We start from the raw sequence: 12,269 nt of genomic DNA, 5'->3' as shown, positions 1-12,269 counted from the left end.
GTCGCTAAGAGTCGGAAACGACTCGACGGCACATAACAACAACAACAACAACAACAAGAACATGAAGATTTCTTACTAATTTTCAATCAGATCAGAACCTAATTCTCTCTTACATGAGATAATGCAATATATACCCCCAATATACTAAATACCCCCAAAATACTAAAAAAAAAAAGAAGGCAAACAAGGAATCTAAGACACACAGAATACAGAACTCCTCATGGTTAGCAGGACAACACTGAGAGCTCTATGATTAGGCCATTTACCTTGAAGATGATTTCACAGTTGAAAGAGTGAAAGATCCGCCTTCAAGTTTCTACTGCAGATGTACTCTCCTCATTCATCTTCAACTGTGTAACTAGAGTTACAATTTTTTTTTAATTTGTGTGTGTGTGTGTGTACTGTCAAATCAGATCTGAGGAAATGGCCTGCTTTATCCCAGAGAGCCGAACCACAGATTCGAACCATGTACCTCTGGGATTGCAGTGCAGCTTCTTGCCACTAAGCCACCAGAGCGCCCTCAGAGTTACAATTTTTAAAAAGTAAGCTAAATCACATGATTGCTCTATAAAAAGTTAAATCACTCAAAAATATCCAGGGGGGGTGGATAAATTCTTTCTTGGTTTTGTCCTTTCTCTCTTACTTCCTTTCCTAAGTCTATACTTGGTTACTTGGGGTAAATTCTTCAAGACTTTTATCTATTTATTTAATCCATACTGTGTGCATATACATACATTTAGCAGGTTTTTTGGATTGTTTTATTAACTACACACACATCCACATATCTGAGCTTTTGAAAAGACAAAAAAGTAACTTTTCTCACATAATGTTTTAGTAACAGCTGTGAAAAGTAGGCCGGGTGCTGATTGTGGAACAGACAACTAATTACTTATATGCAAGTCCAAGTTGAAGCAAAGGAAAGTGAAATGAAGTCCACAGGAACCAAAATATGACCTTGAGTTTATCCCACCTGAATTTTAGAACCATCACTAATAGGTGAAGTCCAGATGAGTTATGAAAAGATATCAAGAATATTATTCATGAAGAGTACAAAAGGTCATTGCAAAGACAGAGGAGGAAGAAAAGACCAAAATGAATGTAACAAGAGACTCTGAATATTGCACTAGAGCACCAAGAAGCCAAAGCAGAGGGAAGAAATCAAGACATTAAGAAGCTGAACAGAAGATTTCAAAAAGCAGCTCAGGAACACAAAGTAAAGTATCATAATGAAATGTGCAAAGAGCTGGAGTCGGAAAATCAAAGGGGCTGAATTTGCTCAGCATTTATTAAGCTCAAGGAACTGAAGAATTAACTCAAGCCTTGAGTTGCAATACTTAAGGATGCTTTGGGCAGAATATTAAATGATCCAGGAAGTATTAAAAGAAGATGGAAAGAATATACAGAGTTATTATACCGCAAAGAATTGATAGACAAAGAATTTAATGAAACAACATATGAGCAAGAGGCTGTGGTGATGAAGGAAGTTCAAACTGCTTTGAAAGAATTGACTAAGAATAAGGCCCCAAGAATTGGTGGCATACCAACTGACATATTTCAACAAACAAATGCTGTCCTAGATGTGCTCACCAAGTTGTGCCAACAAATCTGGAGGACAATCACCTGGCCAACTGACTGGAAGAGATCTATTTGTTCCTATGCCAAAGAAAGGTGATCCGACAGAGTGTGGAAATTATCAAACAATATCATTAATATCACACGCAAGCAAGATTCTGCTGAATCTATCCAAAAACAACTGGAACAACACATCAACACAGAACTTCCAGAAGTGCTGGCTACCTTTAGAAGGGGTAGTGGTACTAGGCATACTGTAGCTAATGTTAGATGGATCTTTGCTAAAAGCGGGGATTACCAGAGTAATGTCTGTGTTTCATTGATTAGGGAAAGGCATTTGACTGTGTGAATCACGACAAACTGGGTAACCGAGAAGAATGGGAATCCCAGAACACTTGGTCGTGCTAATGTGAAACCTGTACTTGGACTAGGAGGCAGCTGTCAAAACACAGCAAGGAAACACTGCATGGGTTCAAAATTGGGAAGGGTGTTTGCCAGGGATATATTCCATCTCTATACCTTTTCAATCTTTATGCAGAAAAGATTATCAGGGAGGATAGGCTCTATGAGAAGAATGACATCAGGATTGGAGAAAGATTCATCAATAATCTGCATTGTGCAGATGACACAACCCTGTTTGCTGAAATTTAGGAGGACCTGAAGCGCTTGCTGCGAAAAGTCAGGGACTGCAGCCTTCACTCCTTCAGGATTGAGGCTCAATATCAAGAGAACAGAGTCTCACCACTGGGCTGATTAGCAGCATCATGATGGATGGGGAAGAGACTGAGATTGTTAACATTTTTAGTTTGCTTGGCTCCACAATCAATACTCTTGCCACCAGCAGCCAGGAAGTTAAAAGATGTATTGTAATGGGAACGTCTGCGGTTAGAGGCCTTTCTAAAGTACTGAAGAACAACGATGTCAGTCTGGAGACTAAGGTGTACCTGGTGTATGCCATGGTCTTTGTAATCACTTGCTACGCACCAGAGACCTCAACAATGACGAGGAATGATAGAAGGAGAATTGATGCCTTTGAGCTGTGTGGTGCTGGAGAAGAGTACTGAATATACCATGAACTGCTAAGAGAATGAACTGATTTGTCCTGGAGATGGTAAAGCCAGGCTGCTCCTTGGAGGCAAGGATTCTGAAGCTTCATCTGACATACTCTGGACATGTTGCAAGGAGGGACCAGTCCCTTAAGAAGGAGGTCATGCTTGGGAGGGTGGGGGGACAGTGTAGGAGAGGAAAACCCTCGATGAGGTGGACTGATTCAGTGACTGGGGTAATAGGGGTGGGTGTGTCAGACAAAATGAGATTGGCACAGGATAGGGCAGGGTTTAGGGCTGTTGTACATAAGGTCGTTATGAATCACAGGCGGCTCGACGGCACATAACAACAGTAACAATGTTTTCTTATCAGTTCATTTGGAATATTGAAAATCTTCCTCTTTCTATGAGGAATAGCTATGTAATATTCTATACTACAAGCAGATATCTGAATTAAATGTATTAATTATTAGACATTTCACTTGTCTGTAATGTACCACAGTAATACATGATGCAATGAGCACTTGATATATGCATATCTGTACATAGAAATAGATAATACTTTAGGAAATATTCATGAGAATATAACTTTTGAGGCATAGTGTATAAGCACCATTTAAATAACTAAAATCACCAACCAAAATTATTACCAAACTGTTCCCAAGGAAAGTGTACTTAATTATATCCTATAATGTTAAGAATTTTTGCCTATATCCTATCCTTTACTGGATAGAAAGGGAGCTCTGATGGCTTAATCACAAGAGATGTGCGGCCAACCCAAAGGCAGCCAGTTTGAATCAACCAGCTGTTCCACAGGAAAACAATGGGCAGTCTCCTGGGCAATTTACAGCCTCTGAAAACCGGTTGGAGGGTCGGTTATGGGTCAGTTTTGAGTCAATGGTGTTTAACAACAAAAAATAACAACTGAATTTTATGAAAAAGATTTTTTTAAAGTTTGACTTTCTTTTATGACCATGATAGATGAATACTCATTGAAAAAAAAACCCACAACTCAACCATGTAAATGAAAAGATAAAGATATTAAGAAAATAAAATATCTCTGTGTATACATATCCCCTCCAAGTTCTTAGCACTTAGAAATTATAACACTCTCTCCAAGATTATTTTGAGCATATGTAAACTTTTTTTTAAAGAATGGTGTCAATGCAACTTGACACCTGCTTTATTCTTTCCTCACAGCTTTTCAGAACTCAGATACTACAACACAAAGTTAACCTGAGTGGCATTTAAAGGAACTATAAAATACAGTAATACTTTGGTGGCCTAGAGGTAAGAAGCTGTGCTGCAATGCAATGCAATGCAATGCAATGCGTAAGAGTTCCTATCTTTTTTTTTTTTTCAGACTAACCATCAGATACACTGTACTGAAAACCAAGTCTACATGATCACTGCAGAAGATCCTTAGAACAAGAGAGTCATCTGCCGGGAAGGGTTCGTATCTTGGTACAACTACTCTGGAATGCAGTTTGGTGCTTCTCTCAAAAAGCTGGACACAGAAATTCCATATGACTCAGCTACTTTACTGCTTGAAAATTACCCTGAGAAAATGGAAACTTGTACACCAATGTTTAGTACAGCATTATTCACCATAGCGAGAACATGGAAATAACCCAACTGCCCAACAACAAAAGAATGGATTGAGAAACTATGGTACATTCACAGAATACTATGCAGCACACAGGAGCAATGATTTTGCAAACTACTACATAATATGGGAGGGACTGGAGAACATTATGCTAAGTAAACAATTTTTAAAACTAAAAAGAATATCTTTCCTTCAAGAGCCTATGGTGATGAAAGAAGTTCAGGCTGCTTTGAAGGAAATGGCAAGAAATAAGGCTCCAGGAATAGATGGTATACCAATTGACATATTTCAGTTAACAGATGCTGCCCTGGACGTGCTCACCAAGTTGTGCCAAGAAATCCGGAGAACAACCACTTGGCCAACTGACTGGAAGAGATCGATATTTGGTCGTATCCCAACAAAGGTGACCCAAAAGAACTACAGAACAGTGTCATTGATTTCACATGCAAGCAAGATTCTACTGAAGATTATCCAAAAACGACTGGAACAGCACATCAACAGAGAACTACCAGAAGTCCAGGCTGGGTTTAGAAGGGGTCGTAGTACTAGGGATATTGTAGCTGACGTTAGATGGATCTTGGCTGAAAGCAGGGAATACCAGAGGAATGTCTATCTGTGTTTCATTGACTACGCAAAGGCATTTGACTGTGTGGATCATAACAAACTGTGGCTGACTCTGAGAAGAATGGGAATCCCAGAACATTTGATCGTTCTAATGCGAAACATATACTGGGACCAGGAGGCAGTCAGAACAGAGCAAGGGAACACTGCATGGCTCAAAATTGGGAACGGCGTACGCCAGGGATGCATCCTATCTCCATACCTTTTCAACCTATATGCAGAACAGATTATCCGGGAGGCTGGGCTCTTGTGCAGATGACACAACCCTGCTTGCTGAAACTGAAGAGGACCTGAAGCGCCTACTGCAGAGTGTCAAGGACTACAGCCTCCAATATGGATTGAGGCTCAATGTCAAGAAGACAAAGGTTCTCACCACTGGACCAATTGGCAGCATCAGGATGGATGGTGAAGAGATTGAGATTGTACACTGCTTTAGTTTGCTTGGCTCCACAGTCAACAGTCTTGGCACCAGCAGCCAGGAAATTAAAAGGCGCATTGCCATGGGAAAGTCTGCTGTTAGGGACCTCGCCAAAGTACTGAAGAGCAATGGTGTCTCTCTGGAGACTAAGGTGCGTCTGATACAGGCCATGGTCTTCGCAATCACTTGTTATGCATCAGAGTTGGACAATGACCAAGGAGGAGAGAAGGAGAATTGATGCCTTTGAGCTGTGGTGCTGGAGAAGAGTATTGAGAATACCATGGATTGCTAGGAAAACAAACAGATTTGTCCTGGAAAGGGTTAAACCGGGTGGCTCCTTTGAGGCAAGGATTCTGAGGCTCCATCTAACATACTTTGGACATGCTGTGAGGAGAGACCGGTCCTTGGAGAAGGACATCATGCTTGGGAGGGTGGAGGGACAGCGCAGGAGAGGAAGGCCCTCTATGAGGCGGATTGATTCAGTGACTGGGATAATTGGGATGGGAGTGTCAGAGACAGTGCGATTGACACAGGACAGAGCGGAGTTTAGGGCTGTTGTACACAGGGTCGCTATGAGTCACAAGCGACTCTACGGCACATAACAATAACAACAACAACAACAACAACAACAACAACATAACAAAAGAAATAAAATTTACTGTATTTTTAATTTTTATGAAATATCTATAGTAAATAAATCCATTAAGATTTTATTTTTTTTTTTCAAAAATGATCAGTGGTTATCAGAGGCTAGAAGGAGAAGTAAAAAAAAATCTCAAAAAAATTCAGCTTTTTCTTTCACATTGTTTGCCCTGGCCCAGGGTCCCAAGAAACATTTGATGTGAGTTACAGCACCTAAGCATTGGGTGCTCAATAAGCTAATGGTAGTTTCTGCACCTTGTCCATCAATGGGTCCCCACAAAGTCAGAGAATATTTTCTAATCTTCCTTAGAAACAGGCTCAAGTATGCATTACTTGGAGATGAGGTAAAGAAAATATGCATGCAGTGCTTCATCAGAGTGGACAATAAGATTCATACAGACATCACATATACTGCTAGATTCAAGGATGTCATCAGCACTGAGAAGACAAGGGAGCATTTCCACCTCAACTATGACACCAAGGACCGTTTTGCTATTCACTGTATTACAGCTGAAGAGGAAAAGTACAAACTGTGCAAAGTGGGGAGGATATTTGCGGGTACAAATGGAATCCCACACCTAGTGATTCATGATGCTAGAACCCTCTGTTACCCAGATACCCTCATCAAGGTGAATGACACAGTAGTGATTAATTCAGGAACAGGCAAGATACCCGATTTCATCAAATTCATCACTAGTAATGTGTGTATGATGATTGGTGGAGAGAATCTTGTCCACTTTGGTGTGATTACCAACAGAGTAAGACAGCCTGATTCCTTCAATGTTGCTAATGTGAAAGATGCCAAAGGCCACAGCTTTGCTACTAAGCTCTCTAATATTTTTGTCACTGGCAAAGGTAACAAACCTTGGATTTCTCTGTCCAGGATTAAGGGCATTCGACTTACCATTGGTGAAAAGAGAGACAAAAGACTGATAAGAAAACAGAGCAGTGGTTCCTGACATGGATGCATTCTTGTGGATCAAAGTGGAGTTGATGGGACCTGGAAAGCCAGTCCTCTTTTTGACTCTTCAAGAGATTGCAATCTGTGACTTTCTTTCCTCACACATGTAACTCATCCCTGTCTTCTCCACGAGAGCAACTGCAAAGAGCAGCAGCAGCTGCGAGAGAAGACTGCCGTTTAAGGAACCCATAAAAGAAAAACGCATGTGCTTATGAGTTAATGTAATGGATTTAAAAAAAAAAAGAGCAATAAAATAAAAAAATCAACTCAAATATATACTTTAAGTAAATAATATTTCACTTAGATGATAAGGGAAAAGGGTTTATTTTTTTTTAACAAAATGTAAATGAATGATCAAGGAAAGAAAAAGAGTATATAAAAATATTAGGAGGTTTGAAGCATTATTTTTAAGCTAATGTTTCCTAGCTAAGAAAGCTAAGAGAATTAGTATACTGAAGCCAGTCTCCAAGGTGACCTCTGATAATTCCAAGACACAATTAGTAGTATTCCTCCCACAATTTTACTCTTCCAGCCTTTGTGTAATCTACTGCTCCAGTGCTGGAAAGTTGATCAATGCAACCAATAGAACACAGTAAAACCGCAGCTTTGTTAACAAAAGCATGACTTCTGCTTTGTTTTCTCGTAGAACATGGCAAGAATGAGCTAAGCATTCCCAAAAATCCTATTCTAAGAGAACTATCACTGTGTTTGACCTATCTGGCAATTCTGTGGAAACCTACATTTGCGAAGTAGTATTTCTTTGATTAGACTCAGATCCCACTCTGTGTGAATAGCCTTTTCCTGGTCAGAAAAATGGGAGAGGGTGATTTACTAAAAAACAGTGGCAATCAATTAACAACGGAATGCGCTGGACAATTATAAATCTTGGGGCAAACAAGAAGTTGACAAAAAAAAAATACAAATGAAAAGGTTGAAAATAAGATGACTGAAAGAAGTATGGAGAAGCTGGAAAGTAAGATAACCAAAAGACGCACTTGAAAAGCTGTAGTATATTCCTGAGAATCTAGGGGGCCATGTATGTGTAAGGCCCTTGAAATACAATGAATGAATGGTGGTGTTTTTTTTTTTAAGTGAATTGGGTAAGGGATTGGGGGGGGGGGAATGTGCAACAAAGAATGAATGAATTTCCAAGGATTTTACTGAAAATCCTTTTCTATAAACTTTCATTAAAATCACAATTTAACAAAACAAGAACTAAGGCTTTCACCTCTAGCTGACCGTGGGATCTTATATAAGTAAAAAGTTAAGGAAAAGGGAGACTTGTAAAATGCCTGCCTAAATAATGAAGACCTTTTTCAATACAGTAAAACTTGGTAGACTTGCTTATTCTAGGTATGTAAATATTTCTCCAATAATAGCTGACCACTAAATTAACTGGAAAGGAACTTCAATAGCCACACATGACAAGGAGCATGAATAAATATTCATTTTAATGCTGGGAAAGTACAGGAAAGTCACTAAACAAACAGCAGCAACAAGAAGAAAAAGCAGGAACGATAACTCCAGCAATGGTGAGAAATCCATTTCCAAACCAGTCACACAGTCAGATTTCAAATTCCCAGATGTCAAAAAATTGATGGGCTATTCCAAGCAGCAAGAAAGCATGGCCCCAAAATAGGAACAGAATCAATTAATAGAACCTCTCCTTGAGGAAGTATAGATGGTGCCAAAATGTAGAGTAGCTGTTCAAAGAAGCTGTGCAAAAAGCACCAAATTCTTCAAATAAGGCGTGGGATGCCAACTGAGATGGTTAAGGTTAGATGTCAAATTGGCTGCTCATGATTTTCTGGTTTGAGAGTTAGGATGTAATGACCTTTTGCTGAGATCTGACACAATGTAATTACCTCAATGATGCTCTGAGCAGCCAATCAGTTGAAAGGGAATTTCCTTGGGGTGCTGCACAGCATAATTAATTAATTAATTGATTAATTGATAGACAGCACACATGCACATGGACATTCTGGCAAAGTTCTCTTGCTTTTTGCTCTAATTGATCCTGCATCTGAGCTACCATCATCTGATCTCTGGTTCTTCAAACTAGAGCCACTAGTCTGTCATAGTGTTTGCAGATCTTAGATGCTTCTGCCTCTGTAGTGAGCAGCCTGTCATCTGAGTTGATGATTTTATGTTTGTCGGTCCCTGCTTTACTGACTATGCAAAGGCATTCAAATGTGCCGATAACAATAAATTATAGAGAACAATGAGAAAAATGGGAATCCAGAACACTTACGTGTGCTCGTGCAGAACCTGTACAAGAACCAAGAACAGTTGTATGGCTTAGGAAATGTGCAAATGCTTTAAAATTAGGAAATGTGCATGTCAGTGCTGTACTCTTCTTACACCATACCTACTCCTTCCGTATGCTGAGCAAATAATTGAAAAATGCAGGATTATATGAAAAAGAACAAGGTGTCAAGATTGTAGGAAGACTCATAAACAACCTATGTTGTGCAGAGGAAACAACCTGTTTGGTGAAGCAGAGGAGGGCTTATAACACTTACTGAAGTAGATCAAAACATTTAATTTCTCATTCACTATGGATTACACAGCAACATCAAGTGGGATAAATCCTTACAAATGGACCAATAAGCAACATTATGTTGAATGACAAAAAGACTGACATTGTCAAGGATTTCATTTTGCTAGATTCAAAATGAACACTAATGGAAGTAGGAGTCAGGAAATCAAATGAGTTATTACACTGGGCAAATCTGCTGTCAATGATCTCTTTGAAGAACTAGAGAAAGAGTATCACGTTAAACATATTGGGAGGCCTGATCCATGCCATGGCATTTTCAATTGTTTCCTATGCCTGTGAATGCTTAAACTCACTGCATCTAGCTGAATTAAATCATGGACACTCTCCACAGGATTTTCAAGGCTCAATCTTTATGGGAGGAGAATGTGCATCTTTATCTCAAGGATCACGCAGTCAACTCAAACTGCCAAATTGCATACAACACTAATGGAGTGTCATTAGATATTCTTGGAAACATTTTATTTCAAAATGATAATTTTTAAAAAATCAATATTTTTCTTTAGTGAAGAATCCCTTCAACCTCCATTTAAAATTTGTATTTCACACTTAATCTACCTGGAACTGATTTTTGTTTCTAATATGATGTTGGAACCAATTTTTATTTATTGACAACCTGTGGAAAATACCATTTCTCATAAGATTAAAATGTTTTCTTTGGTTAAGCTAAATTCTCAAATACACAGTTTTAATTTCTCAATACAGTTTGGTATAATTTATTTATCTGCTAACAGAATCATGTTTTATTTACTTTGGCCACATAAATAGAGGACTGAAAAAGTGGTAAAGCAGGTTTAATGTTCAAAATGGCTTTCCTGGTTTCTTGTCTCTGACTTGTGCCACATGGCTGGACATTGTTGCTTTTCTTAGGTGCCTTCAAGTGGGCTATGACTCACAGCAACCATATATATATGAACAACTGATATGGCTCCTGTTCTATCCTATGCCATCCTTTTACAATCACTATGTTAAACTATCTCATTAAATATGGGGACAGACAAATAGGTGTGAAGACATTTAATGGGATTGGTAAATTTTGCCAGCCCACAAGGTTTTAAACTGAGAAACTATCAGCAGAAAGTAGGAATCTCACTAGCAGAGAATTCAGCACATGTCTTCTGGGGGCAGAGATTTCTGCACATCTCAGCCAGGACCAGGATAAGAGCAGGAACAGCAGTAGTAATGGACAACCAGAAATTGATGACAGAAATCATTGAATTGGGATTGCTGCTTCAAGGAACAAGAGCTATCAAAATTGCTGCAAGACTGGGGGGAGGGGTGTGGAGGGAGAGGGATGATACAACAACAGGATTAAGAGAGCTTTCTAATAGCCTATATGATTGAAGAGCTGCAAGCATTCTTGAGACATAGTGTCCTGAATGAAGAATTGCATCCTGTTTCCAACATGTATTATAATGTGTTAATTTCCCGCATAAACCTCATAATCTTGAGTATGGTTCTGTGAGTCCTTAGGAGCACATTAACACATCTAATAGTAGAGTACTCAGAGTCCTGGGAAAGACAATTGATATTACAATGGGCAGAAAAAGATGCAGAGCTATGAGAGGGATATCTGACGTCACAGGAGTCAGTTTTGTGCTGTGAATATTGTTGATGGGGATTGTCCCCCCCTTGTGAAGTTAGAGACCAGATTTGGCCATTATCATACCACTGGTACTCTTTTTACAGAGAATATGTATGGAGTGCAAAATTCAAGATTCAAATATGTAATTCCTCTCTTACATTTTATAATGTTTACTCTTCTTCATGGATTGCAATGCAAAACATAACAGAATTGCCTTATTTTTTAAATGGATGACCAGTATGCTATGGTATGGATATACCATAAGAGATAGCTACTGATGGGGACAGATTATTAAGATTTTTTTGATATTATGTAACATGCTGCAATAAATATTATATGCCCTTTATTCTAGGCATAATAGGAAAAATTTTAGAATTTACAAAGGAATGTACACACACAAAGAATTACATGTACAGAAGAACACAACCATTTTAAAGAAACAGTAACAGAATTATCAACATGATTATGAAAACAAAACTTCTTACATGGGTATGTGTATTTTAACTTCAGTTGTTGTTGTTCAGTGCCACTGAATCAAGTACAACCCTATGAGCAAGAGATATGAACCTTGCATTTCCTGTGCAATTCTCATCATCCCTGACATCCTTGAGACGTATTATGCTAGTCACTGTGTACAATCCATCTTGTTTAGAGTCTTCCTCTCTTTCACTGAAGTCTATCATTCCCAGCATGATGCATCCTTTCCCAAGGACTAGTCTTTCCTGAAAATATGCAAACAGTGTATCAGAAGAAGCTTCCACATTCCTTGCTTCTAAGTGGCACTTTAGTTGCATTTCCTCCAACACATATTTCTTTGTTCTTTGGTATGTAGGATATTCACTACTCTTCACAAATACCACAACTTAAAGGCATTGGATTTATCTTCTGTCAGCTTTTTTCACTGTCCTGCTTTCAGATGCATAAGAAGAAACTGAAAAGACGGTCATATGAATCAGGTTCACCTTAAGTCTTTAAACTATCATGACTGTTCCTTAGCACTTTGTAGAAGTCTGTGACGGCACTTTCTCAATGCAACACGTCTTCTGCTTGCTTCACTGCTGGTAGGGAGGTTGTCAATTGTGGAATCAAGTACGATTCTGTCTATAGATGTAGTAATCTGACTGTTGTGGAGTCCATCAAGTGAGGCACACTGTGTATAGTCATTGTTTTGATTTTTAAAAGGTATTTGAAATTAATAAATCACTACTTTAACAAAGTTCAATCATTTAATCTCCAGAATAATTTTAGTCACTAAGTCTAA

The 12,269-nt window shown here is 38.8% G+C and overlaps 1 protein-coding gene and 1 pseudogene across 3 annotated transcripts in view; one reads left to right on the top strand and one right to left on the bottom strand.

Annotated features, from left to right (window-relative positions):
- LOC102866431 overlaps nt 1-6,864 on the top strand; it is an 8,110-nt pseudogene extending 1,246 nt beyond the window's left edge.
- HMBOX1 (homeobox containing 1) overlaps nt 1-12,269 on the bottom strand; it is a 361,830-nt gene that overhangs the window by 125,494 nt on the left and 224,067 nt on the right. The window lies entirely within an intron of this gene.

This window comes from Elephantulus edwardii, unplaced genomic scaffold (genome assembly GCF_000299155.1).
Source record: "Elephantulus edwardii isolate Elephantulus edwardi_28Jun2011 unplaced genomic scaffold, EleEdw1.0 scaffold00038, whole genome shotgun sequence".
Classification (NCBI taxonomy): domain Eukaryota; kingdom Metazoa; phylum Chordata; class Mammalia; order Macroscelidea; family Macroscelididae; genus Elephantulus; species Elephantulus edwardii.
Note: the sequence above shows the minus strand (reverse complement) of the source record. Positions and strands in the feature narration are given on the sequence as shown.